Below are 27,855 nucleotides of genomic sequence, written 5' to 3'. Positions count from 1 at the left end.
CTTCCTTAACCCTCGGCTGGCTGTGTTTGTGTGTGTGTGTGGACGGGGACAGATCACCCTGGTCTATAGATATTGTTAATGTCTATGTGTTTATTGATAGCTAATTTGTCTGATTGCCAATCAGAAATTAAAGCCTAAACTTTACTCGATGAGTCCATGCAAACCAAATGAGCTTTGCACCTCCATAGAAAAAAACCTAAAACATGGATTTATTCAACCGGCGAAGCTGGGAAAAGAAAGATGAGACTCTTCATCTATGCAAGGACTATAGAGGACTTAATGCAGTGTGTGTAGAAAATGTGTACCCACTGCCCTGATTTCTAATTTCTAATTTCACCAAGATAGAATTGATTACCTGGGTTGCCACATATCAAATGTAGTAGTTGAAATGGATTCAGAAAAGGTGATGGCAGTGCTAGAGTGAGCCCCTCCCTGTACTAAGAAGCAGTTACAGAGCTTCCTAGGCTTTGCCAATTTCTATCTGCAGTTCATCGCTGTCAAAAACTGATTTGGCTTTCACCTACATTTTCTCCTTTGCTCACATCTTGACAAAGAAAGGGGGCAGTGGTGGAATGGAATGCGAAGGTGGGAGGGATGGTATCTAGGCAACTGAGGCCTCTCTGGAAGTTTTCAATGTCTTGGAGTATGGCTAGCTGTTTTCTCATAACAAAATGAACAGAAGTGATTGGCGAGCATAATGGACAGTGTGTGGCTCAGAGGGAAAGGGAGAAATAACTATGCTCATGTTTGCACAGGAAATCTAGAGCTGGTTTTGCTTCTTCTGTGCCATTGTAGTTTTTTCAGTAAAGTATTATACTCTTGGAAAAAGTATGTCCCATAAGTTTCTTTTTCTGGAAAAGCCAACTGGACAGCTGACATTAAACCAAATCTCCACTGTAACAGAGCCTACCTGGACCCCACCAGTTGGCAGCTTTGAGATGTCGGCAGCTGACAGAGGAATAGATGGTAGGGGAGACCAGAGGAAATATCTCCTCAAGAAGCCCCAGCAGCAGCCCAAACCAAACAGTGGTGGGATTCAAATTTTTTTACTACTGGTCCTGTGGGCGTGGCTTGGTGGGTGTGGCATGGCATGATGGGGGTAGCGGGGAAGGATACTGTAAAATCTCCATTCCCACCCCATTCCAGGGAAAGTATACTGTAAACTCTCCATTCCCTCCCCACTCCAGGGGAAGGTTACTGCAAAATCCCCATTTCCTCCCGATCAGCTGGAACTCAGGAGACAGAGAATAGATGGGGGCAGGGTCAATCAGAGGTGGCATTTACCGATTCTCTGAACTACTCAAAATTTCCGCTACTGGTTCTCCAGAACTGGTCAGAACCTGTTGAATACCACCTCTGGTTAAAACTCTGTATGATCATTTGTACAATCTTCATTCTCCTGCCTAATCATTAATACTGAAAGGGTCTGTAGAAATTCTCAGTCATCCAGGTCATTCTTGAATGAGAAGCGAAACGTCTTCAAAGAAAAAACAAGAAAGTCCAGTTGCTGAAATGGTATCTTCAAATTTATTATAAATTTATTATTGGATAGTAGCATGCTGTGGCTAAAATTAAAAGGAACATCTTCCAGAAGAAAAATGGCTGAGCTGCCACTGCTACTTTTCATGTAAATACAATTTGTCTGGTAAATAAATTTCTGTTTGCTTGACTGGATTGTAAAGTTTTTCTTGGCTAAAATTAAAGTGTTTTTTTTTTTTAAAAAAATACAGAGTTAGTAATCACGAACTAAGACTTGCCAGAATTCTATAAAATAGAGGACATTTTTCAATTTCAATTCCAGTTAGGGCTTGAGTACTGTTCACACATGCTGTCTTAATAGCAGTGATGCCTGGATGAGCTATCATAAATTAATAATGCAAACAAATTGTTCACATTATGACTACTCAGACACAACTATTTTTAGTGGAGATAGCTCAACCACACAGTTGTGTTGAGAAATGGGAATTTCTTCTTTGCTGAACCAAAGATAGGAATAATGAATGCTTTCACATGCTACTCTTACTCTCAAGCAAAATAATCCAACGCTGTTAGAACAGAACATGATTCATTCTGTAGCAATTAAAAGGATCTATATGTACCAAAACACAAGGAAACCACATTTAGCTGAGGCATCCAGTTCTTTGTTTACTGCACACCCTTTAAGATGTCAACAAAAAATTAAAGCAGTCAACTTGAAATGGATATACAGACCATTTACTGCAATATATAAGGTAGTAGTTTTTGCTAGTAGTCTTTAACAAAAATATATTCTTAAAAAAGATAGCAATAGTAACATTATCTGAGACAATTGTCCACAAATTTGAGTTCCATATTTATCCTAGTTTTCTCAATACTAATTGACACATTTGTTTGACCAGATAAAAAATTCAAAGTAGAATCAATTTTTATTAAAATTAAGGGAAAACCTAGAAGCTAAATTCTAACAACAAAAATCTTCATTCAGGTTGTCTGAAAACATCACCTCACTCTCTGAACTGGATTAAGGTTCCTGTTGCAAAAATGGGGTGCTTGTGGCCTCTGCATGCGCTCAAGTGCACTTTCAATTTCTACTTATTTCAGGGTTGAGCACCATCACTAGAAAAGGAAAATACCTACTTCACTCTTCTTTGTTGCAGGAATTTAAACTGCACAGCATAAAAGATGGGGGGGGGCAGTGTGCTGGATGGGTTTCTGTGTTAAAAGTATTACACCAATTGAGCATGAATACTTACAGTACGATCTTCCTCGTCAACTTTAACTTTTATTTATTTTTATTTTATTTATTTGTCAAACACCTATAAGGTTACAGATATAAGTATAAATATTATGAATACAGGATAAGGATACGAAATAAATGGGAACAGTAGGACAGGGACGGTAGGCACGTTGGTGCGCTTATGCACTTTCTCCTTTTTTTGGGAAAATTCCCTTCCAAAGGCACGCTACTGCCTTCAAATCGCAAGAACCTGTCCCGGAAGACAAAAAGCGGCCCTCTCCCATTCTCCCTACGCGTCGACGTTCGGAGGAAAATAAGAAAAATTACTTACTGGCCGTGAAAACTAGAAGTCGGCTGAGCAACACACCTGCATTTTTCCAGAGCTTGGACCTCCCTCCCTGCCTGGCAAATCTGTTGGCATGGAGGTGTTCCCAAGTTCGCGCTGCCCTGTCTCAGAAAATCTCGGTAGTAGACTACTACTATCGTGACTGAACAGCCTCTGATTGCGACTCTTGCGCCTTCCTCTTGCTCTCGCCTTCGCGCAACAGATGGGGAGGAGCAGAGAATTGCTTCTGCTCGAGGGGGAAAACCCGCGCCGGCTCCTGAGCGTAGAAAAGGTAAGTCCGCTCGTCCTAACAACAGAACCTTCCGGAGAAGAATTCTGCAGCTGTGGTTCTGATTGCTGAGAACTGAAGACTTCGCTTGCTGAGAGGCGCACCTGGGCGGCGAAAGGAAACGTATTTCACGCGCCCTCTTCAGGCTCAAAGAAGGATAGCATCGCTTCAACTCCTGAAGAGAAAAGGTAAAGCGTCCGCGTCTGCGTTACACAAGAACTCACTTCCGCCTTTGGATCTAGGTGTGGTGGCTATCTGCCTGATCTCTCGCCAAGATGTCGCTCAATGCATTGAATCCCTAGTGGCTTTAAAATGGTGCTCGGAAAACAGGGTGTTCCGTATTGATGCCGTGGTATAGAAGGGTACTTCAAGACCCTGGCTCGGGCGACAGAAGTCTTATTGGGACTTCCTTGTCTCTGCAGCCTCCACACTCCACACCCACGGGAAGAACATGAGTTCAGCTCTGTTTCATACCTCGTCGCGGCTTTCTTTTTTCGAGCTCATTTGCTTTTTAAACTTTGAAAGCTTTACCGGTTTGGTAGTAACGCGTTTTGGGGAACAAAATACAGCCATCCATCTTGAATAGCAAACGCTATTTTTGTAGTGAGTCGGGAGCTGGGGCTCTTTCCCTCTGATCGCAGAACAAACACGCTGTCATTTGTCATGATCTCATGAAGTTGCCTTTGTCTCATCTCCAGCTTAAAGCCACCCTTAGGTATTGTAGTTTTAAGTAGTATTTCCCTCATCTCCCAAACCAGTGTTCACAGTAGACCAGCTTCCTTGGTGTGGTTTAATGAAGCAATGGTGGAGGGCAGGGACTGGAAGGAACTCAGTTCTTAGGCATTTTATGCTGCTGTGTATGCTCTGGTTTGGGGGCATCACCATGGCCATTTTGGCTTGGATTGTGAGAATCACCAGAAACCTTACATCTGCAGATGCATTTATTTGTGGAACTGGTGCTTTCTTTAAGGTTTGTTACGTCTCTTCCAAATTTATTTTTTTTAAAACCAGGATTGAGTGCTTGTTCACATGAGCTTCAGATCTGAGTTGCACAGATTTAAATTAAACCATGAAAAACAGATGGATTCTGGCAGTTTTGTATATATTACAGAATTTTGCATGGCAGTTTTTAATTTTATTTTTACTTATGTAATGCAGGAAGAATCATAAGACACCCCCATTGACTCTACCCTTCACCTACCAGAAAATGTGACAAAAAAGCCATGCTTAGGATTTAGACGATCCCCAAAAAGCAGCCCATTGCTTAAGAGCCATAATGGTGATCATGGAAATAGTTAAATGATCAAGAGATTTGGTCTTCGGCTGCCAACTCACTTTAAGGGTCCCCCACGATGTCTATGCCATCCTTCTCAAGTCCCAGACCAAGGCTTTCACCCAGCAGTGGCTAACCCAGATGCAGAATTCTTCACCGATGGGTTGCCCTATATACATGAAGGGAAGCAAGTTTCAGGAGTTGCAGTCACTTCCCTTTATGAAACTGTTTGGGCTTCTCCACTGCCTTCTCTTTCTGCACCCAAGCAGCTGAACTCCTAGCCTTGGCAAAAATGAAGCTGCAAGGAATCACTCAGCTAATACCGTGTTTCCCCAAAAATAAGATGTCCCCTGAGAGTAAGCCCCCGCAAATAAGTTCTCCCCAAAAATAAACCCCCCTCAAAAATAAGGCCTGCCCAAAAATATTTAACTGCATGCGCAGCTAGTCCCTGCCATTTCCTCTGGTTAGGGTTAGGGAGACAGAGCTGGAAATCTGGTAAGATGGCAAGAGCCCCGTCTTGCTCCATGCACCCCAAAATAATAAGACCTCCCGAAAATAAGGCCAAGCACTTATTTCGTTGTTCAAAAAAAAATATAAGACAGGGTCTTATTTTCAGGAAAACGCAGTATATGCACCAATTCCAGATATGCATTTGGGATCTGCCATGCAATGGTAGCTTTGTGGAAACAACAGGGCTTCCTAACTTCCACTATCGCCCATGTAACCTTGGTCTCTGAGCTACTGCAAGCCACCAAGCTGCCCTCAGCCCTGGCTTTCATCCACTGCAGAGCTCACCAAAAAGATGACTCCCAGGTCACAAAAGGCAACCAGTACACAGATGCCACTGCAAAGTGGGTTGCCACCCAACCCATACCCTCATCCACTTTCCTCCGAACTATAAGGGTCAATGTGGGGATCCCTTACAAGGACCTCCTAGGAAAGGGGGAAACAGAATTTTGGGGGAGAAATTTGAGGCCAGTTTTGAAGATGAGTTCTGGTGAGTCCTAGACAGCAAATCAATAGCCTCTCACCATCTGCTGCAGCTCATATGCCAGCAGTTACATTCAAAGGGCCATTGCAGGGCTCAGGCCATGGTAGATACAGTGTCAGTTTTGGAAGACAGTTTTCTTTTTGCTTCTTAACTGCCACATATTTTAGCTGGGGAAGTTGGGAGGGGGTTGTTGTTGGAGCGGTAGAAAGTTAGTCATAACAACATTCCGTATTCAAGGACTTTTGCCTGCATTTGATGGAGACTGCCGGAAGATTGTAACCAGTTGAGTGTGAAGAGTTGATTGGACAATGTGATGAACTTGTGGGTGTGGGGCAGGGCTATGAACTGTTAGATGGGTGGAGAAAACCTGGAAGCTTTCTGATTCGGGTTTTCCCAGATGTGCCAACATGACATCTCTAATACATTGTAACTTTGAGGAACCTCAGGTCTCAGAGCTTTATTTCATTGGGGGTGTTCCTTGGAACCCTGACATTAACCCGAATCCCCTAAATAACTAAGCATACCCCGAAAGGGGGCTGAATGGGGTGATGAGCCCCAGCACCAACCTAAAGCTTGGGTGGTGCGAAGACTCAGCAAAGATGGAAGGGAGAGAGGGGATTGCAGAGGGAGCCATGGGAGCACATACTGGAGGGTTTATCGAGACCCGGTATTCTTCTGAAGGCATGGTACGAGCCCTTGAAGCTGCAGAGGCGATGCAAAGCCTAGGCGCTCGGTCCAGGGAGATGGATTCCGGGAAAAGTTGCCAGCCTGATCCAACTCTGGAGATGGGACCGAAAGAATGATTGCCTGGATGTCGTCCTGTATCCAACCTTTGTGAACCTGCCTTCATGCTACCCCCTGCGGAATTTATCCCCCCAGGCTGGGGATTCTATCCCGGCCGGGGATGGGTCCAGTGCCAGTGGACGCCAGCTCTGTCTGCCTCCCCTCTTACGGGATCACCATTGGCCCAATTTGCTCCGATGATCCCAGCACTGCTGTGGGGTCTGATCCAGCAGCCAGCAGCACCACCGCCGCAGGTTCCAATTCAGCCACTGGCATTTACCCTGCCAGCCGCCACAGCACCCCAACGGGTCCCTGCCCTGCCATGGCAATTCTGCCAGCAAGGGCCCCGCCACTACGGTTTAGAGCGATATTTGATGGTAAGCCTACCAAACTGGCCTATTTCCTCAGCCAAGTATGAGCTCATATAGATCAGTATGGAAAGCAATACAAAACTATCAATTTATTTATTGTTATTAATGGTTCTTCAATAATAAAGACCAGGTCATCTGCAAAGGCTTGCAATTTGTATTCTTCTTTTCGTATTTTCATACCTTTTATCTCTTTTTCTTCTCTGATATAAACCATCTGGCCCTGGTGCCTTTCCATTCTTCTGTTTCTTGATCGCTTCTGTTAATTCCATCATTGTTATGTTCCCCTCCAGCATCTCTTCAGTATCTTTGGGAATCCGAGGTAGTTTTGCATCCTGTAAATATCTTGCCACTTTTTCTTCCTCTATCATCTCTTTCTTGTGCCTTCATTGTATCCTAATGGTTTTGTGCCGGTGTTTCTTCCTTCTTGTTTTCTTTAAAGAAAAAGTCCAACTCTTTCCATTTTCTGTACAAAGTCTTTCTCTTTTAATATTGTAGTATTTAAAGTCCATCTGGATCTTCTTTTCTGCCCTTTCCTATCACCAGATTGTGATTTGCCCATAAATTAGGTTTTATTTTCACATGTTCTATTTTCAACATCAAATCCATTGTTGTCCATATCATATCTAATCTGCACCAAGATGAATATCTATCAGAATAGAAAGTATATTGTCTATTTTTTCCATTTCTCTCCCTCCATACATCTTTCATATTTATTTCCTCTATCATCTTGAAGAAAGATTTCGGTAATGTCTTTCTATTGTGTCTTGTTGTTTTATGTGTTTTATAGTCTATACTTTCATCCAAAATTTCATTAAAGTCTCCCATCATACATATATTATTATATTCCATTTCAATTATTTTATTGTGTAATTTTCTGTAAAAGTCCCTTTGATTGTCATTTGGAGCATAAATTGCTACTAAAAGAATTTTCATATTATCAGTTAATTTCACCATCAGAATTCTACCTTCTTCGTCTGCATATTTTTGCTCCGCCAATATTACATTTTAATATATAAAGCAACTCCTCTCTTTTTGCTTTGTGATAATGATAAAAAGATTTTTCCAAGTTTTGGTTGTATCAATAGTTGTTCATGCTGTTTTTTAATATGCACTTCTTGTAAGCAAATTATGTCAAATTTTAATTTCTCTAATTGATGAAATTCTTTCCTTCTTTTGATAGCTGAATTTAATCCATTTACATTTATTGAGATTAATTTCCTTTCTTCCATATTCATACTTTATATGTAGGTTTTGTTGCTCTAGTTGACCTTACTTCTTGTTGTTCCTTTTGTTCCACGACCCCATCGACAGCACCATCTGTTGATTCAAGCATTGCCAATTCTTCTTCTGTAAATTTAATTGGGATCACTGCAGCTTGTGTTTCACCTTCCATTACTACTTCTTTTTCTTTAAAGAATTCATCATAAAAAGCTCTTGCTTTCTCAATTGTATTCAACCTATATCTTTGGAGCTGCCATGTAAAAATTAATCCTTCTGGGACCAACCATCTATAGTTAATTTCTTTTTGAATCAAGATTTTTGCCAAAAATTGATATTCTCTTCTCAACTCTCTAATTTGTTTCAAAACAGCCACTTCTTTCTCCTTATACTTTTTCTCTAGCTGCCAACAAACCCTACTGAAACCCCTTCTGCTCAATCTACAGGGGTAATCAAATGCTACTATTGCAGACAAGTGGGTCATTGAGTTGTGGAGTGTCTCGCACCTGCGCTGGTTCCACAACTGTCCCCCCCACATCAGCCCGAGGCAGAAGGGACCCACGAAAGCCCCCAGATGCCAGCAGAATTGCCCAGCAGGCAGTCGAGACTTCCCCTCCCCCTGGAGAGAGCGAAGAGACCTCGACTAAAGATCTGCTGCCCGGGCCGGCCAGCAGTAGCAGCGGCGAAGACGACCCAATGGTAAGTGGGACCATCCACCCCTTTGTGGTCAAGTTCAAGCTGACGGTGCCAGAGATAGGGGTGCATGGAGAGGTAGCAGCAATAATAGACACTGGCTGCACCCATTGCTTAATTAGCTTCTTCATTGTTGAGCAGCTAGGCATAAAGACACACCTCTTAAGCTGCCCCATACGCTTTCAGCAAGTAGACCCCTGCTACCCGGGTCACTGAGCTTGTCAGATTGGAACTAGGGATCCACACAGAACTCTTTTGATTCGTAGTAGCCCCAAAAATTGCAGAGTCAATCATCCTGGGACTCACCTGGCTAGACAAATGGGCCCCTACAATCAAATGGGAGGACGGCTACTGAAAAGTCATGATAGGGGTGGGGTGCTTGCCGCATATCCCTCCTGAAGCCGAACCCACTGAGACAAGCCCTCGGGCCCCACCAATGAGAGGTGGCCACGATGGCCATCGAAGTCCTACCTGTGACTCCCCAGGCCCCCAAGGAATACAGGGACCTGGCTGAAGCATTCAGTGAGGAGGAATGCAACATCCTTCCCCCCTGTCGCCACACTGACTCTGCGATTGAGATCAAGCCCAGGGCCAAACTCCCTAAGCCAAAGATGTACTCTATGACCACAAAAGAGATGGCTGAGCTGAGGAAGTACATCGATACTAACCTAGCCTGAGGGTTCATCCAACCTGCAAAATCCAGAGTAGCTGCTCCGGTGCCATTTAGGGAAAAGAAAGATGGGGGGATGAGGCTCTGCGTGGATTTTCGTGAAATAAATGTGGTATGTGTGGAAAAAACATACCCCCTTCCCCTCATGAAAGACCTACTGAACTACCTTTCAAAAGGCAAAGTGTTTACTAAACTTGACTTGAGAGAAGCCTACTACAGGGTGTGCATAAAGGAAGGGGATGAATGGAAGACTGCTTTCAACTGCCCTTTGGGTAGCTTCCAATTCAAAGTCATGCCCTTTGGTCTCCAAGAAGCCCCTGCTGTATTCATGCAATTGATTAACGAAGTGCTGCCTGAACATTTATACAAGGGGGTTCTAGTCTACTTGGACAACATTCTCATATTCAGTGAGACATTAGAAGAGCATGTGAAACTAGTCCGACAAGTACTAAAGAAACTGTTAGCCGCAAAACTTTATGCGAAGCTATCCAAATGTGAGTTTCACAAAACTTCTCTGGACTACCTGGGCTACCGAGTGTCGAACGAAGGCATAGAGATGGATTGTGGGAAAGTGCGAGCCGTACTTGACTGGCAGCCTGCTCACACCAGGAAACAGCTGCAAAATTTCCTGGGATTTGCTAACTTCTACCGGCAATTCATCCCAGCCTTCGCAGAAGTGGCTCTGCCGCTTATCGAACTGCTAAAGATAGGACCCTCCCCCGCAAAGCCACAGCCAATGCAGCCATTAGCCTGGACGCTAAGCTGTTAAAAAGCGTTTGAAAGCTTGAAATGGCTGTTTGCAGAGGAGCCCATCCTGCAGGACCCAGACCCAGATAAGCAGTTCATTGTCCAGGCTGATGCCAGCAACATTGCAGTGGCAGCAGTACTCCTCCAGGAAGACCCCCAAGGACAGCTGCTTCCTTGCGCATATGTGTCCAACAAACTCACAGACACCAAGCAGAGATGGGCAGTATGGGAGAAGGAAGCCGTTGCTGTTCGTTGGGCTCTTCTATTGTGGCAGCACTTCCTAGAGGGAGCCAAGATCCTCTTTGAGGTATGGTCAGACCATAAAAACCTCAAAGTCTTAAAGACCCCACGAAGGCTCTCCCCCAAACAGGTCCGCTGGGTGCAGTATTTCAACTGGTTTGATTTCAAGCTAAAATACATATGCTTGAGTTTGAAGAGCAAGAAGTTAGGACTGAAATATTTAGATCCCTTCCCCATAGTGAAAGTGATTAACCCAGTGACTGTACAGTTAAATCTCCCCTACATACTGGGAAAAATTCATCCTGTTTTCCATCCTGTTTCCCACAGCAGGCCTGTTAAAGCCTGCTGTGGGATCTAAATTGAGACCTCAACCTGCTGCTCCCCCAAAGCCAATTGTGGTGCAGGGTGAGACTCATTATGAGGTGAAGAAGATTTTGGACTCTAGAGTGCAGAGGGGACATTTGCAATATTTGGTTCATTGGAAGGGATACCCCTTGTCTGAAGCCATGTGGCAGACACCTTAGTTAGGCAATTTCATGATAAATTCCCTGATAAGCCTAATGGTCCTCCTGGGGGGGGGGAGAGGTGGTTAATGTGCTAATTGTGTTAACCCCCTGACTTCAGTCTTTTCTCAGGATGCGTTCCTTTCCTGAGGGGCGGGAAGCCTGTCAGTTTTGGAGGACTTTTTGCTTCTTAACTGCCACATATTTTAGCTGGGGAAGTTGGGAGGGGGTTGTTGTTGGAGTGGTAGAAAGTTAGTCATAACAACATTCTGTATTCAAGGACTTTTGCCTGCATTTGATGGAGACTGTCGGAAGATTGTATCCAGTTGAGTGTGAAGAGTTGATTGGACAATGTGATGAACTTGTGGGTGTGGGGCAGGGCTGTGAACTGTTAGATGGGTGGAGAAAACCTGGAAGCTTTCAGATTCAGGTTTTCCCAGATGTGCCAACATGACATCTCTAATAAATTGGAACTTTGAGGAACCTCAGGCCTCAGAGCTTTATTTCGTTGGCGGTATTCCTTGGAACCCTGACATACAGATTAACAGAGTTGGAAGGGACTTTGTAGGTCATCTAGTCCAACCCCCTGCCCCAGCAAAAGATCCTACATCATTTCTGACAGATGGCAGTCCAGTCTCTTGTTGAAAGCTTCCAGTGATGAAGCTCCTACAACTTCTGAAGGCAAGTTGTTCTATTGGTTGGTTGCTCTCACTGTCAGAAAATTTCTCCTTATTTCCAGCTGGAATCTCTCCTTGATGAGTTTCCATCCATTATTCCTTGTCTGGCCTTCAGGTGCTTTGTAAAATAGCTTGATCCCCATCTCTCTATGGCAGCCCCTCAAATATTGGAACACTGCTATCATGTCTCCCCTGGTCCTTCTGTTCATTAGACTAGCCACGCCTAGTTCCTGCAACCGTTCATCGTAGATTTTAGCCTCCAGTCCCCTAATCATCTTGGTTGCTCTTCTCTGCACTCTTTTTATTGTTTCAACATATTTTTTATAAACCAAAACTGAATGCAGTACTGTAAGTGTGGTCTTAGTAAGGCTTTATAGAGTGGTATTAGTACCTTCCTTGATCTTGATTGTATCCTTCTATTAATGCAATTTAGGATTGCATTGGCTTTTTTGTGTCATCAGATGCCATAAGGTGAGTCAGGCCATCCACATAGTTAAAAACAGTCAAACATGTAAAGCCAAGAATGCCTCCTCCAGAAAGGCCATACACAGGGGAGGGAGGCTATGGGCACAACACCCCTTTGAAAAATTGTAACTGGATTTATCCAGTTGCCCTGGGCAATACATCCTGGTATGCAGGGAACAGCCTACATACAGGGTAGAGGCCTTCCCCTACCACCACACCACCACCCTCGAGACAGCCCAACATCTGTTAAAAAACATAGTGCTCAGGTTTGAGCTGCTAAGTGTTTTGGAGATGGATTGTGGGGCACATTTCATGTCACAGATCATTATCCACATCCTGCAAGCCCTCGGGGTCACCCAAAATCTTCACATACCCTACCATTCTTCATCCTCTTGAGGGAGGGATGGAACATGGGAACAGAGAGCTCAATATCCTATTGGGCAAGATCCTATTGGTCAAGAAACCCTCCTATTATGGCCCCATCCCCTTACCATAGCCGAATTTCACTTAAGAACCAGGCCTCGCTGAGACCTAGGCATCTCCCCATTTGAACTCCTTTCTGACCACCACCTCCGACACACTAGAAGGCTTAGACCCACATCCACTGAGCCTGGAAAGGGTGTGTGTGGACCTATCCTTATATCTTGCAACCCTACACTGACAACTCCACGATTTGTGGAAGTACAGTCTTTGACTCAGACACTGCCATTGGAAGAAGTTCTCCACCCCTTCAAGTCTGGCAACTGGATTTGGATAAGATCATTCACCCAGAAATCACTACTGCAGCCCAAGTTGAAGGGACCCTGTCAGATCCCTAAAAGTGATACTGCCATTCAATTGGAAGAAGGGGGAGACTTGGATTCGATTTACTAGCATTGCCTGTGTCAACAGATATTTTACAACCTTTATCCTGGCACCAAAGAGCCCTGAGATCCTCTTTATGTGGAGATCCTCTTTATGATAGCCATGTGGGTTGTTTCACTTTAAAGGATAATGGTGTGAATGCATGTTTGTTCAGGTTCTCAGGGAAACTAGTAAAGAAAACATCTTCACACTTGTATATTGGCTAAAATCTGCATTCTGACTTAAAGGGAGGGGTCTCTACTGCTTTAATCCTGCTTGTCTTGCCTAAGGGTATTCAGATCATGCTTTAACTGGGTTGTTATCACTTCTGCTTAATAAAAGGATCCTTTTGAACAACCACGTTTCAAGAGTTTTTACTTTCTTAAGTTGGAAGGAGAGGCAATCATTACAGACCCTTTCAAATTCTACTAACCACCTAGACAGCTGTAAGAAGCACAGAAAGAGACATTTGGATTCATTTGACTCATGTTAAACCAGTCATCCTCAATTATGGTGTCGAGTCAACACCAATGCCAAGAGTCTCATCCTTGTGACTGAGGAAGGACCCCAAGACAGAGGAGTGGGCATTAGAGACTCATTTTGATGATGGTGGGAATCACAGGGGAGGGAGGCGGATGGAGGAGTGCATTTAAAGTGTATCTCATATCTACTGTTATAACCTATGCTGGGGAATTTCTAGAACTTATCCTGAAGGAAACATCAGGGAATACCTAGCATGAGAAATGTTAAACACAACAGATTTTTGTCTAGCAAGGGGTAAGTCTGTAAAGGATATTCTGAATACCTGCCTCATGCAGGTAGCCTCCAGACCAGTAACCGTACAGAATCACACCAAGCTTAGTGTCTGGCCCTGTCTCTCCTCCTTTCCCAAGAAAATATACTCTTGAAAATGTGGTATTTCAAAAGGAACCTTTTATTGAGAAAAAGTGATAGCAGGACAGGTGACGCAGACTCTAAATTTGCTCCCAAACTATGCAGTTAGAAATAGGGCTTTAGAATCCCTCTCTCATCTGAATGTGGATTCAGCCAATCCACAGGTGTGAAGATATTGTAGCAGTTGTCCTGAGAGACAGATAAGGAGCCATTCCCAGGATCTTCTTCCACTTTCAACAAACTGAAACAATCCACATGGCCCTCCCTTCTTATTACATTCCAAAGAAGGTGAGAATACTGCAGGGCACTTAGGCAACAGGAAAAAAGTTATAAAAATACAGCTTATCCCCATGCTTCCCCCTCTCTCCATTTGAATGGCAGTATCACATTAAGGATCTGACACTTAGGGACTTCTCACTCATAAGTGTGTACTCCACTATCTTTAACTGGGGGGTCAACACCAACATTAAAGATGAGACCATGTATGTGCTATGCATGGCAACTGTCACCAGCACAGCCATGTTTCAAAATGACAGGCTGCCAAATCCCCAAAGTCTCAATGTACCAAAACCTCCGTAGCAGTGAGTTGATCTGCAACCACACTGAAACCATCCCCTTTACATATAGCCACGTAAAGCTCCCCCTGGGATGATTCTTGCTGTGTGGGATAAAAGCCTATTCTTACCTACCAGCAAACTCTACAGGGGACCATGCACCCTAGGACAGCTAACCATTCTCATGCCTTCACTACAGAGATGACAGAGAAGAGATCTCCAACCCCTAACATCAGACTGTGCTACTCTCTAAAACAGAATATGTGGCATTAGCAATCTCGCCAGGGCTCACAGTATGCAACTCTAGAAACATAAACATGTACCTTGGCCAAAACTCTGAATTCTACCTCCCAAGCTTTGGATGCTTTAAACAGGGAACTGAAGCAAGTCAGAGAGGCAATGCTCAAAAATCTAGCGGCCATCAATTATTATTGAGACATAATCATGGGTGTGAAGAATTTCATGACGTGTTGTTTTAATTTGACCAAAAACTCAGAACTCATAGAAAGCGATATCAAGTGCATGAAAGAGTTGGCACTGGATATTGAATACAGTAAATTTCCCTTTGACTTATCCGGACTCTTATCATGGTTACCGGATCTCAATTGGTTAAAAATTCTTATCCTGGGAACAGCCATCATAATTATTATAGGGCTTTTCCTCTGTTGTCTCTGCCAATGCATACCCCCATGTCTCAACTGACAACAGACCTGTCTCTCAACTATCCCAAATCATAAAAAAGAGGCAAACCAAGTCTCCTTAATGATGAGCCAAATAGACAGCAAATACCAAATCTATTCAGATGGGCTTAAGTTGTGCATATATATATATATATGAATATATATGTTAGTACAAAATGGGGGACTTGTAGGAAGAATCATAAGGCACCCCCCCACCATTGACTTGCCCACCCACCCACCCCCCAAAAAAAGGTAAAGAAAAAGGAGTTAGGAGTTAGACAATCCCAGCCTCCCAGCCAGAGCAGAACTCCATCAATGGATACAATTGATAGGTAACAAAACTGCTACAATGACAGCAAAGCACAGCTTCCACACTTTTGAGGCTAGACAAACAGAAACTGACAGGATTAAGCAAAGGGAAGCAAAACCACACAGGATCAACATTATCCACCCTCTCCCAAGGCTAACCTTGACCACCACTAGGGAGACCAGATAAGAACAATTAGAAACCCACATTGTTACGATCAGGCCACTAGGCATTTCAATTACAAAAGCTCAGAAAAGTATAAAAATCATCCTACTCACCAGTCCATTTTGCCAGCTGACCCAGAACTCAGTGCTGTTGCAATTGCAGTTTCTGGTTTCTTAAATACAGGACCTCCTTTCCAAGCAGCTTGCCTCCTGTTCTCTCATTCTGTTTGTTGCATTGACTTCATCTTTCCGGATGGAGAACAGTGAACCAGGCTTTTTATATTCAACAGTATATACTTAAGCTGCTTTTTATGCCCACATTTATCTATATTATTGAATTGCTTGTACTGTCTCTTTCTTAAGAACTTCCATTGATCTTGAGCTCCTTTTCATTAATTGTGACATAGCTTCCTATTTATTACTGCTTTAAGTTCAAAATTTGTTTTTATGCAAGGGACTTGGTAGACTTGGTAGATTATACCAGTGGTGAAATGTAAAATTTGTTACTACCGGTTCTGTGGGCATGGCTTGGGGTAGTGGTGGTGGTGGTGGTAATGTGACTGGGTGGATGTGGCCAACTTTTTTCTTTTTACTTTTAAAAGCATTTTTTCTACAACCTTAAGAGGTTGCAGAAAAAAATGCTTTTAAAAGCCTCTGACCATCAGGCAACTCAGCTGGGATCGTCAGAGGCTTTTAAAATGCTATTAAAAGCCTCTGAAGATCCCAGCTGAGCCGTACAATCATCAGAGGCTTTTTTTTTTTTTACTTTTAAAAGCATTTTTTCGGCCGAAGAAAAAATGCTTTTAATTTTTTTTTTAAAAGCCTCTGATGATTGCGCGGCTCAGCTGGGCATGGGGCTGGCAGGGATTTTTGCTACCCGTTCTCCGAACCACCCGCTGCCATCACTACCAGATTGGGCGATCCAGTCCAAACTGGGAGCATTTCACCCCTGGATTATACCCATGTTTTGTATTCTTAAAATAATTCTAGCACTATAGGCTGGGACATCTGCAATAATAATCATCAACATCAAAATGGCTGGTGCAATCACACAATCACAATCTTGGTGTTTTTTAATGTGTGTGACATATTAATTAAAATGCATCATATGTATGTAAAGTATTTTTACCTGGCTGTATGCCATTTTAATGTCATTGCTATTACAGATAACTCTGATTACATGATTACTTTCTGTAAATATTGCTTCTATTGTACTTTCATTTCCTTAGCTACACTATTTCCATTTCTATTTCCAATCTAGTGATTTTTGACATTTTGCATGCCTTTCCTCATGTGCATCTAACTATGGTACAAACATGTCATAGCAAGTTTTTTCTGTTGTATTTTCTTATGTTCTCTATATTACAGTATATATCAGGGATAGTCTTCAGTCATCCCTAGCACTACAGGTAATCCTCGAAATACGACCATAATGGAGCTCCCCCATCCCTGCTCTCCTCAATGAAACATTAAACAAACATGTGAGTCATTAAGTTGAGTGTGAGATGCCTCCCGAGTGGAACAGATTGTTGGAGATCTAGCACAGCCCAAGTTTGCCTGCCCTGGCCTTCTCAAGGCCTCCACCCAATCCCAAAATGCCTCATGCTTTATTTTCTGTGCCTTGAGTCCCAACAGGCCTTTTCCTACTCCCACTGGGTCTGCCAGGCCTTAGGCCTGATTTCTAGCCCACCAGGTCAAACACCATTTTCCTCACTTACCTTTTGAAGGACTCTGAGGCCTTCTATAGCACTGGAATGAGTTGCTTCTTTACATGGCCACATAGCACAATTCTGAAAACAGCTGCCATTTTGTTCCACCCACAAATTGGTGGTGACATTTGAGTCACAGCTGCACAGTCGGAAAACAAACTTCTTTGTTTTCCTACCTTAATAAGATCTTCACAATGCTACAGAAGCTTTCTGCAACATGCAGATGCTTGTGCAGCATTGTGCAAACCTCACAGGAAAACAAATTTATCTGGCAGCTGCCATTTTGTCCCACAAGCAGGTGGGACAAAAGGTGGATGCATTTGGATCACTGCCATGCTGCTGGAGGACACATGGCCTGACCTCCTTCCACAACATGAGGTCTGGAGAGCTTCAATCAATCAATCAATTAGAATTGAGCTGGCAGGGACCTTGGAGGTCTTCAAGTGGTGAGCTGCTGCCGGTTCAGACTGGTTTGGGTGAACTGGTAGTTCCAACAATCAGCTAGCCCTGCCCACCTGCCCCCACCGTATCCTGTCCTATATTCCCTTCTTTCTGGCTCAGCTGATTCATGCAGCAGAGCTGATTTCTGCACCTCCGCTGTTCTACTTACCAGGGCTGCCTTAGAAGGTAAGCAGCTGAGCTTCAAATTGCTGTATTTTGAATGCTGTGTGCAAGTGTGTTAATTATTTTTAAAATTTATCCCAGTGTACTAGTTCTATATTTTCACCCAAATGCATCAAACCAATTGTTAAACCAGTTGCAGCCCACCACTGAGGTCTTCTAGTACAATCTACTATTCAAGAAGAAGACCCTGTACTATTTCAGAGAAGTGACTGTCCAGTCTCTTTTTTAAAACTTCCAGTGATGAACCACCGACAACTTCTGACAGCAAGCTGTTCTACTTGTTAATTGTTCTCATTGTTAGGAAGTTTCTCCTTAATTCCAGGTTGCTTTTCTCTTGATCATTTCCATCCATTGCTCTGCTCTCTGGTGCTTTGGAAAATAAGTTGGCACTCTCTTCTTTGTGGCAACCCCTCAAAAACTGGGAAAAATGCAGGAAAGGAAGACAGGAGAGAGAACGAACATGTTTAGCATGAAGGTTTGGAGTTGCCCAATCATCAGCCGAGCGAATTCCAGCTCTAGAGCCACCCCAAACCTCACAGCCCGCGAGCGGGACGGAAAAAGGGAAAAGACCCTCTCTTTTCAGTTCCCCATCAGGCTGGCTCTGCAAAAGGCCACCTCCCGCTCTCGCAGCCAGTTCCTTCCTGAAGTTTCAAGGGCTGCCACATGATTTCCACGAACTTGAGCTGAGCAGATCTGCAGTGCCAGGCAGAGCGAAAGCAGCGGCTCCTGGTTTTCCTGGCTGCCAAGCGCTCCCTTAGAAAAGAGCAGCTGGGAACTTAGAAAAGAAAGGTGTGATGGCGGTGGCAGCAGGCAGGTTTTGAGGAAGCACCAAGGGCAGCATGCATGTCTGGGATGCCCCTCTTTGGGCTTTCCATTTAGGCGGTGGCATGTGCAGCCAGTCCTATCCCCACCTGCTCGGCCTGCAGCTTCCAGCGGAAAGGAACCCAGGCAAGCCGCGCATTTGGAACTTCCCTGGCGGAGCCGAGAGTGCGGCCATCAGCCAGGGAATGGCAGCTCCCAGTGGGGAGGAGACCAGGCCACGGGGTCATCTGCACAGACAGCCCATCACCACCACCTCGCCCTCACCGGTTGCTGGTCTAGACCGCCTGGGGCCATGCAAGAAGCCTGTGTGAGCAGAAAGGGAGGAAAGCCCCGGCTTACCTTGCTCTGCTCACTTAGGAGCGACCACCACGATCCCTTCTCTGTGTCTTTTGGCACGTGCGCCTATTGCTGGACTTTGCAACCACATGCGTACCAGAAACCAGACCAGCTGGCCGGTGCGCATGTGCACTCTGGAAACAGGAAGATCATCTTCTTGGAGTGCGCATGCACAATAGGCAGCTGCTCTTCTTCACTGGAACCCGGAAGAGCAACGGGCAACGCCTCCGTGTGCCTGGAGTAATGGCTCTGCGTGCCACTACCGGCACACGTGCCATAGGTTCGCCATCACGGGACTAGAAGATCTCCAAAGGTCTCTTCCAAGTCTGCTATTCTATGATTCTATAAATTAAAGATAGAATTGCTTAATACATATCAACAGAAATACAGTGTTTAAGCATGATAAACATGCTTAAACATGTTTTGACATATTTTGTTTAAGTGTTTAAACATGTTTTGATTTCTTAATACAAATAATGTAAACTTTATCAGGCCAATCATTTATGATGAAGTTTGTTTCTGAAATCAAACCAATTCTGAAGCTATATCAGAAAATCCAAAATATCTTTAAAATTGAAATTACTGATATTTGTCACTTATGAAAATGTTATAATACAAGATAATGGGACATTCATGGATGGAAGTCTTTAAAATGTTACATTTGATTCTTTGAACTTGAAATTAATTTACCAAAAACTTTTGTTTCAAGTTCTGATCCACTTTATTGACTATTTTGTGGTGGTACTGTCAGGATCATAGAGGTGAAAACAAACAAATATCTTTTGGTCACTTAAAGCTGGTATGTGCAACCTTCTACAGGACCATTTTGCTTTGGGCAGTCATAGTGTCTAATTGTTTGAACCAGTCTGCTTGTGCTGATTAAGTCTCTGAACTGATCCTTGGATCAGAGATCTGGATTAGGTGAACAGCTGGTAACTAACAGTGGGAAAGAGCTGTACAGTGAATTAGGAGAGAGAAACATGATTGTTTCTCTGCTGCTTCATCATGAAATTCATTTAAAAACTGCCAGCTATTGCTCACTATTTTTGAGTTTCTATGCAATAACTTGCCACTTGCACAGCTTAAAAGATAAAGGAAACTTCTCTCTGCGATACTTTTCCACAGTCACCTAAACCCACCACACATTAAGAACAATTATTGATGGTGGTTTCCCTGATGGTGAGTAATGCTGGGTACACAAATATAATTCATGTATAACTTTTTGTTTTTCTGATCCTATTTTTTAAAAAAATGCAGCATTGCATTCTGGAACATTTTTTCCCTTTTCTACCTGGGGTATAATGATTATTGCTAATGCTAAATAAATGTTGTTTGGCTCCAGGAATGAAAGCAGGTAGACTTCTCTAATACTTCATTATTTCCTTCCAGATTCATGTAATTTAAAGCATAGAGCTAATATATCTATGACAATTATACAAAATAATAACCATACTGTTTGAAATTACAGTGGAGTGATGCGTATGTTTTCACTTACATTTTGTAGGCTGAGCAGTTAACTCAGAACAGGATGTAGGAGCTTTTCTACTGAATTTATTGTGGTCTATAACATTAATAAAATTTCTTTCTCTGCTTACCTCCAACCTTTTAAAAGGAAAGAGAGAAAAGCATTGTGCAGTTTGATTTTATACTGTTAAAATTACTCTGATTTCAGCTGTTCTCAAAGCTTCAAAACTCTATTATTATTATGGTTCATTACACAGTTAGCCAGATATTCAGACTGGATTTGGCATTTTTGTCTACTTATTGAGTCCTTTCCAAGGACCTAAGATAGGCAGATCTGGATGTTTCATAGTATTACAGATATTGTCTCAGGATGTAAGTTGTTCTGAATAAAATCACTTTTTGCAATTGACTGATGGTGATGGTGTTTAAGTGGTGCTTCAATTGTTTTGGAATTGCACCCAAGGCACCTACCATGTTTCTCTGAAAATAAGACCTGGTTTTATTTTCTTTTGGGCTTGAAAATAAGGACTAGGCCTTATTTTTGGGTGTGTCTTATTTTTTTCACTTACAGGAGGCAGCAAGCATGGGGCCGACAGGAGTGGGAGCTCTGCTACAGCTGACCCCACTCTCTGTCCCAACATCTACTTGCCTACGGCTGCAACAAACCAAGCTCTTGGCATGCCCCACCCTCCGCCCTCCCTGCCTGCTGGCCCTGCTGCTGCTGGGACACTGGAGCTCCGGTTTTGCTCAGACTGCTGCTACAATTAGGCCATACGGCACATTGGGGTCACCTCTCCCCCCCCCCAACACCTCTGCCCAGCTTCTGGGCCTGCTGCACCTGCTGCTGCTGGCCTCGCTGGGCTGTTCCCTTCCAGGCCATGCTGCTCTCAGCAGCCCTGCTGGGCTGCTCCTGCCTGGTATGGGGCAACTTTCGGGGCACAAAGGAAGAAGGAGCGATCTCCCCTCCCTCCTCCATGTGTCCTGCTACAGGGCTTCCACAGAGCTCCTGCCCACCAAAACAATAGCTCACCCAACCCACTTTCCACCGGTGTGTAGATATGCCGTTAGACCAAATGGGTTTGCTTTGTTCTCACATAAATCATCCCCAAGGAAAGGATGATCCCACCCAAGGAAAGGAAAATCCCACCCCCCATTCATAGATCACTTTCTGAAAGAGTTTTCCTCATTTTGCCCACCCATCATGCAGGTGCTTCTAATCTTTCTCCCTCTCCCGCATTTCAAGCAAAATTAAACTTTGATGAATGAGACAGCCAACAAGATCCAAGGAGTCCCCACAATTCTGCCTCCCTGCTCCACCCTACTCACCTAAACCAGATCCCCCCTCTGTTGCTCATCAGCCCCACCAGCCCTGCACACATGCACATCCAAAAAATGCTCCCTCCATAGCTTTGGCATAAATCATCCCCAAGAAAAGGCTCCACCTTAGACAATGTCACCACCACAGATTTCAAAAAAGCCTTAGAAATGGATGAGTGGTTTAGTACCAATAAACATACTTGCATAATAAAAGAGGGATTAGCTTGGGTGGGGAATAAGCTGTATGTCCCAGCTAGAGAAAGGCTGAGAACTATACAAGCTTGTCATGACTCCAAATTAGCTGGTTACTTTGGTTTTGTAAAAACATTATGTTTACTGAAATGGCAATTCTGGTGGCCCTCATTAAAAAAGGACATAGAAAGTTACGTAGCAAGCTGCCCCATTTGCGCTGCCACTAAACGCAGCAGGGGAAAAACCCCAGTCTACTGCAGCCGGTGGCCAACCCTTCAGCACCATGGAGAGAAATCTCCATGGATTTCATTGTTGAATTGCCCGAGAGTTCTGGAAACACAGTGATCTGGGTTATCACAGAGCTTTTCACAAAACAGGTTCATTTCATCCCATGCCAAAAGATCCCTATGGCTAAAGCCTTGTCTTAACTGTTTTTGGTCCACATTTACCACTTGCATGGGGGCCCACAACATATTATTTTGGACAGGGAGTCCCAATTCACATCCAAGTTCTGGAAAGCTTTTTTGAATCTACTTGGGACTGAGCAGGGACTTAGTTCTAGTCATCATCCACAAACAAACAAGGCCATGGAATGAATGAACTCAGTTCTGGAACAGTACCTGCACTGTTTTATTAATTACCAGCAGGACAACTGGACTGAACTACTGCCTTTTACAGAAGCAGCCTATAATAATGCAGTTCATGCTAGCACAGATTTTACCCCTTTCAGAGTGGCCACAGGGCAAGAATTTAATGCTATGCCTGAGTTACCTTCACATGAACCAGATATACCCTCCTTGAAACAGTGGATTAGTCATTTGCAAACCATTTGGCTGGTGGTCCACAAAGCCTTGATTGAAGCGAAGGCTGCCTATAAAGCACAAACAGAGAAGAAACAAACAGAACCTAAACCTTATAAACTGGGGGACAAAGTTTACCTTTCCACCAAATTTCTAAAATCTTTGCAGCAGTCTAAAAACTTGGGTTCTAAATATATTGAGCCTTTCCTCATAGTTTGTATTATTAACCTGTCATGGTGGAATTACAACTCTCTAAATCATTACAACAAGTCCACCCCGTTTTCCATTGTAGCTTATTGAAGCCTGAAGTCACCTCTGATCTTCATCCGGCTACTACCCCTGTTCCACCCCCTATTATGGTAGAGGGTAAACATTTTGAGATTCAGGAAATTCTTGAGTCTAGGGAATTCCACAGGACCACTCAGTACCTGGTGGCTTGGAAACACCTCCCCTTCTCACACAATGAATGGGTACACAAAAAATATGTGCATGCCCCTAAATTAGTACATATATTTCATCAATTGTACCCAGCTTAGTGTAATTTGATGCATTCCCCTTCTGTTCCCTCATTTAGATCATTTATGATGATATTGAAGAGTACTGGGCCTAAAATAGAACCTTGGAGTACTTACTTCCCTCTATGTGGATATAGTTCCATTAATGACTACACATTGACTATGGTTTGTTACCCAGTTGCACAGCCATCAGTAATGGTGATGTTTATCCCACATTTTTCTCATTTACCAAGAAGTAGGTTGTTGTCTACTTTGTCATATTGCCAAATTCAAGTTTATTATGTACACAGCATTTTGCTGGTCCACTAATTTAGACATTTTGCCAAAGAATGAAATAAGATTTCTTTGACATGATCTGTTTTTGATGAATCCATGTTGGCTTCTGGTAATAACTTTGCTTGCTTCAAGATGTTCACAGATCTCTTTCTTGATTAACTTTTTTCAGGATCTTCCCAGGTGTTGATGTCAGGCTGATTGGTAATTTCCTGGGTCTGGATTTTTTTCCTTTTCATTTTTGGAAGATGGGAACCACATCATCTCTCTTTTAGTCCTCAGGTAATTTCCCAGTGCTCCAAGAACTTCAAAGATATGTACAACAGTTGCAAGATCACATTTGCCAGTTCCTTCAGAACTTTGGGATGTAAGCTGTCTGGACTGGGTGATTTGAATCATCTAGAGTGGACAGATGTTCTCTTACTCTTTTCTTCCTTATTTTAATTTGTTTTTCTAGTCTGTCTTTTACGGCTCTGTTTTTGGTAAGTTGGGTTGCATTTTCTTTTTCTGCGAAGAATGAATTAAGCAGTTCTGCTTTCTTTCTATTGTCTGTTACTTCCTCACCATCTTATTCCATTAATGGACCAATTGTTTTACCCCCAGTTCAACCAACTCAACATCTAAACCCATATCCACTCCATCTTGATTGACTTAGCCTCAGTTTGGGTCCACTTCTCCTATCCAAGTTCTGTTTCAGGTCATCGACAAAGGTGATTCTCCTAGTCTCAGTGCCATACCCAATGTGAATCCAAATTGAAACAGTCCAGATAACCCATTTTCAGAGCTCTATCTATTGAACCATCAGATATAAAAATATATAAAGAAATAAAGTATGACTTTCCTTGAGAAAGTGTCAAGGGGCACTTTAAGCACAGTAAGAAAATCTTGAGTTCTTGCAGGAAAGTCTCCTTCCAAAGGTACATAATATTTTGAAAAAGCTGTCTGCACCTTCCAAATGGCCGTCTTGTTTTGTAATGGTAGATCATAATCATAATAAAAATATTGAAATACTCCCTTAAAAATGTAGTTTGCCTCCAAATAGGACCCTTCTGAATTGCATGAGACAGAGTGAATACACTAATTCTTTTGGTGTTTGAGATAACAAAAGTGCAAGCAGAGAAGTATAGAGTTGATGGATGCAATGGTTATGTGTATTAAGTTGTCTGCACCTGCCACAGCCCTGCAAAATAGATTTGTGGAATGCAAACAACACTTGTCCAATCCCATTGGTGACACCAACTATTTTGATTTGGGATTTTAAAATTTCTCTCATGAAAACACAGGCAAAATGCTATATGAAAACTATTTCTCTTCTCCCCAGTTACACTAAAATATAGGGTAAAGCCAGGCTGTCATCCCACTTGCTCCATTGACTTCCCATCTCACCATTTAGTTTGAGAGCAAAAAGAACCAGCAAAGAAGCAGCAAGATATTGCCTGTTGAAAGAATGGAAGTGCTTTCAATAGAGTGTGAGGAGGAGGGGAATTAGAATGATTTTAAACAACAAAAATAGTCCCCTTTAGACATTTTCTGTGGTGTCTAAACATATAGAACACTAGCAAGTGTGCGTGGGAAAAGGACAGGCAGTCCTTTAGTTCTAAATCTGAAAGAAAAATTAATGCTTTCTGCATTTGTAAAATCATTTCCCCTTCCTTTACTCCTTTAATTCTGTTGTTAAGAAATAAGCTGAGACTATATACATTCCTTTTAAATAATAATGCACCTCCCTCCTCTTTTTGAGAAAGGGCGTGCAAACTGGAGACTTGACAGGCAGTTATATGCACCAATATAATGGAGGCATGTACAGAGGCAGATGTAAGGGCTCCATATGAGAGTATTTTGTTAGGCTTTGGGTTGAAGATGTGAGTGGTCATGGAGTGGGTGCCCCCCCTCACTAGAAAGCAGTTGCAAAGCTTTCTGGGTTTTGTGAACTTTTATTGAATGAAAATTCATCCCCGCCTTTGCTAAAATTGCATTACCACAAAGACAAAGGGAGAGGTTAAGCCATCCCCTCGAGTCGACAATGGAATGCCAAGCAGCCTTTGAGAAACTTAAGCGGCTGTTTGCAGCTGAATCTGTCCTTAAACATCCTGACATGGATGTCCCCTTCTTGGTCCAGGCTGATGCCAGTAATGTAGCTGTGGGGGCCATGCTATTACAGGCAAATGCCACTGGGGCCTTACAACTCTGAGCTTACACCTCCAGGAAATTAATTGAAACCGAAAGGAGAGGGGCAATATGAAAGAAGGAAGCATTTACTGTCTGATGGGCCCTATTAACTTGGAGGCATTTCCTTGAAGGGGCAAAACACCCTTTTGAGGTGTGGATTGACCATAAAAACCTGGAAGCCCTAAAAACACCCCAAAAACTGTCACCCAAGCAAATTCGTTGGGCAAATTTGTTAACTGTTTTAATTTTTCTTTGTGCTACCTTTTAGGGGGAAGAACTTTATGGCAGAGGTTTTAGATTGCCCCAGTACAATAGTGCTTGGCCAGAAGTAATATGCCTAGTTATCACCTTCAAGCAACTGGCTGCCCAGTGGTCACCAGAGCCCAGGAGAAAGCAGATCTCAACCTTCCCAGTGATTTAAGCGAGGAGCTGAAAAAAGCGCTGAAAAGTGATAACTGGTTCCTGTCCCACTCAAATGAGTGCACCATATGAGATAGCCTAGCAGGGATTGGCGCGAAACTATACATCCCCGCCAGTCTTAGGGGAACTGTGCTGCAACGGGCCCATGATTTGAAGTCTGCTGGATACATTGGCTTCATGAAAACTTTACACCTAGTCAAAGTCACAGTTCTGGTGGCCCTCATTGAAAAAAGACATAGAAACCTACGTGGCCAGCTGTCCTGTGTGTGCTTCTGCTAAGAGCCCCCCCCCCCCGGGAAGCCTGCTGGACTCCTTCAGAGTGTGGCCAGTCCTAGTTCCCCATGGAAGGAAATATCTATGGACTTCATTGTTGAACTATCTGAGAGCGGGGGAACACAGTCATTTGGGTGATCACAGGCTTATTTTCCAAGCAGGTGCACTTTGTACCCTGCTCCAAGATCCCTTCTGCAAAAATGCTCGCCAAACTGTTTATCCAACATGTGTATAGGTTACATGGGTTCCTGACTGCATCATTTTGGATGGGGTACAATTCACCTCCCATTTCTGGAGGGAGTTCCTGAAGTTGTTTTTTATAATTTGATTTATATGCTGCCCTTCTCCGAAGACTCAGGGCGGCTTACAATGTGCTCAGCAATAGCCTTCATCCTTTTGTATATTTATACAAAGTCAGCTTATTGCCCCCACAAACTGGGTCCTCATTTCACCTACCTTAGAAAGGATGGAAGGCTGAATCAACCTTGAGCCTTGGCGAGATTCGAACCCTGCAGTAATTGCAGGCAGCTGGTCTTAATAAGCTTAATAACAGGGTGCCTTAAACCCCTGTGAAGTTGTTAGGTTTCACCCAGGGTCTAAGCTCCTCCCACCACCCTCAAACTAACGGGGCTTGTGAATGTTGGAATTCGGTTCTGGAACAGTACCTCAGGTGCTATGTAAACTACCAGCAGGGCAATTGGGCCAACTTGCTGGCTTTTGCGGAGATGGCTTACAATAACTTGATGCACAGTAGCACCGGCTTCACCCCATTTAAAGTTGCTTCTGGTCAGGATTTCGTACCCATTTCAGAATTGTCTCAGGGGAAACCCCAGATATCTTCCTTAGTGGAATGAATCTAATGGAATGGATAGAAAAGCTTCAATGTATTTGGCCCATCACCCATAAGGCACTAGACGAAGCACATCAAGCCCATAAAAGACAGGCTGACAAGAAAAGAGCTATACCAAAAGGTCCAAATAGGGGACAGGGTCTTCCTATCTACAAAGTACTTACAGACCACCCAGAAATCAAAGAAACTGGGACCTAAATATCTAGGCCCTTTCCCTATTGTTAGGATTGTAGATCTGGTCACTGTACAGTTAGAGCTACCCAAAACCCTTAGAAAGATCCACCCTATGTTTCATGTTACCTTGTTGAAACCTGAGATGTACAGTATCTCCTCTTCGACCAGGCCAAGCTGCCCCTCCAATTCCTCTCCTCATTGAAGGTGAACAACACTTCAAGATCAAAGAGATCCTGGATTCCAGGAAACATAGGAGGAAAGTACAGTATTTGGTGGCTGGGAAACATCAAATTAACCAAAACTTCTTTGAGAATGCAAATAAACCAGGGAGGTGGTTAGCATATAAATTGAAGAAACATAAGGAGAAAAGATGGATTAATAAACTGCAAAATGAGGAAGGAGAGATGTGCTATCAGAATGAGGAGAAAAAGAACATAGTGCAGGAATATTATAAGAAACTGTATGATGTTAAGACAGATGTTCAAAAGATAAAGCAATAAACTGTTTAAGGAAA

At 43.3% G+C, this 27,855-nt stretch overlaps 1 protein-coding gene and 1 long non-coding RNA gene across 7 annotated transcripts in view; one reads left to right on the top strand and one right to left on the bottom strand.

Annotated features, from left to right (window-relative positions):
* The window catches only part of TRPC4 (transient receptor potential cation channel subfamily C member 4), a 346,099-nt gene extending 342,637 nt beyond the window's left edge, over positions 1–3,462 (bottom strand). For 2 of the 6 annotated variants that reach the window (XM_087888452.1, XM_087888453.1), the window contains exon 1: positions 3,048–3,462. The gene's annotated coding sequence lies outside the window, so the exon portion shown is untranslated. The remainder of the gene's footprint in view (positions 1–3,047) is intronic. The other 4 variants (XM_087888454.1, XM_087888455.1, XM_060683367.2 and 1 more) reach the window with 3 other exon arrangements.
* Positions 3,455–27,855, top strand: LOC117677561 (uncharacterized). Its single transcript, XR_015732783.1, has 4 exons — positions 3,455–3,518; positions 8,413–8,665; positions 23,628–23,737; positions 25,893–27,855. It is a non-coding gene; the product is annotated as an uncharacterized LOC117677561 (long non-coding RNA).

Source organism: Pantherophis guttatus, chromosome 2 (genome assembly GCF_059756535.1).
Source record: "Pantherophis guttatus breed Tessera chromosome 2, ASM5975653v1, whole genome shotgun sequence".
Classification (NCBI taxonomy): domain Eukaryota; kingdom Metazoa; phylum Chordata; class Lepidosauria; order Squamata; family Colubridae; genus Pantherophis; species Pantherophis guttatus.
The sequence above is the reverse complement of the archived record's forward strand: the minus strand, read 5'-3'. Positions and strand labels throughout refer to the sequence as shown.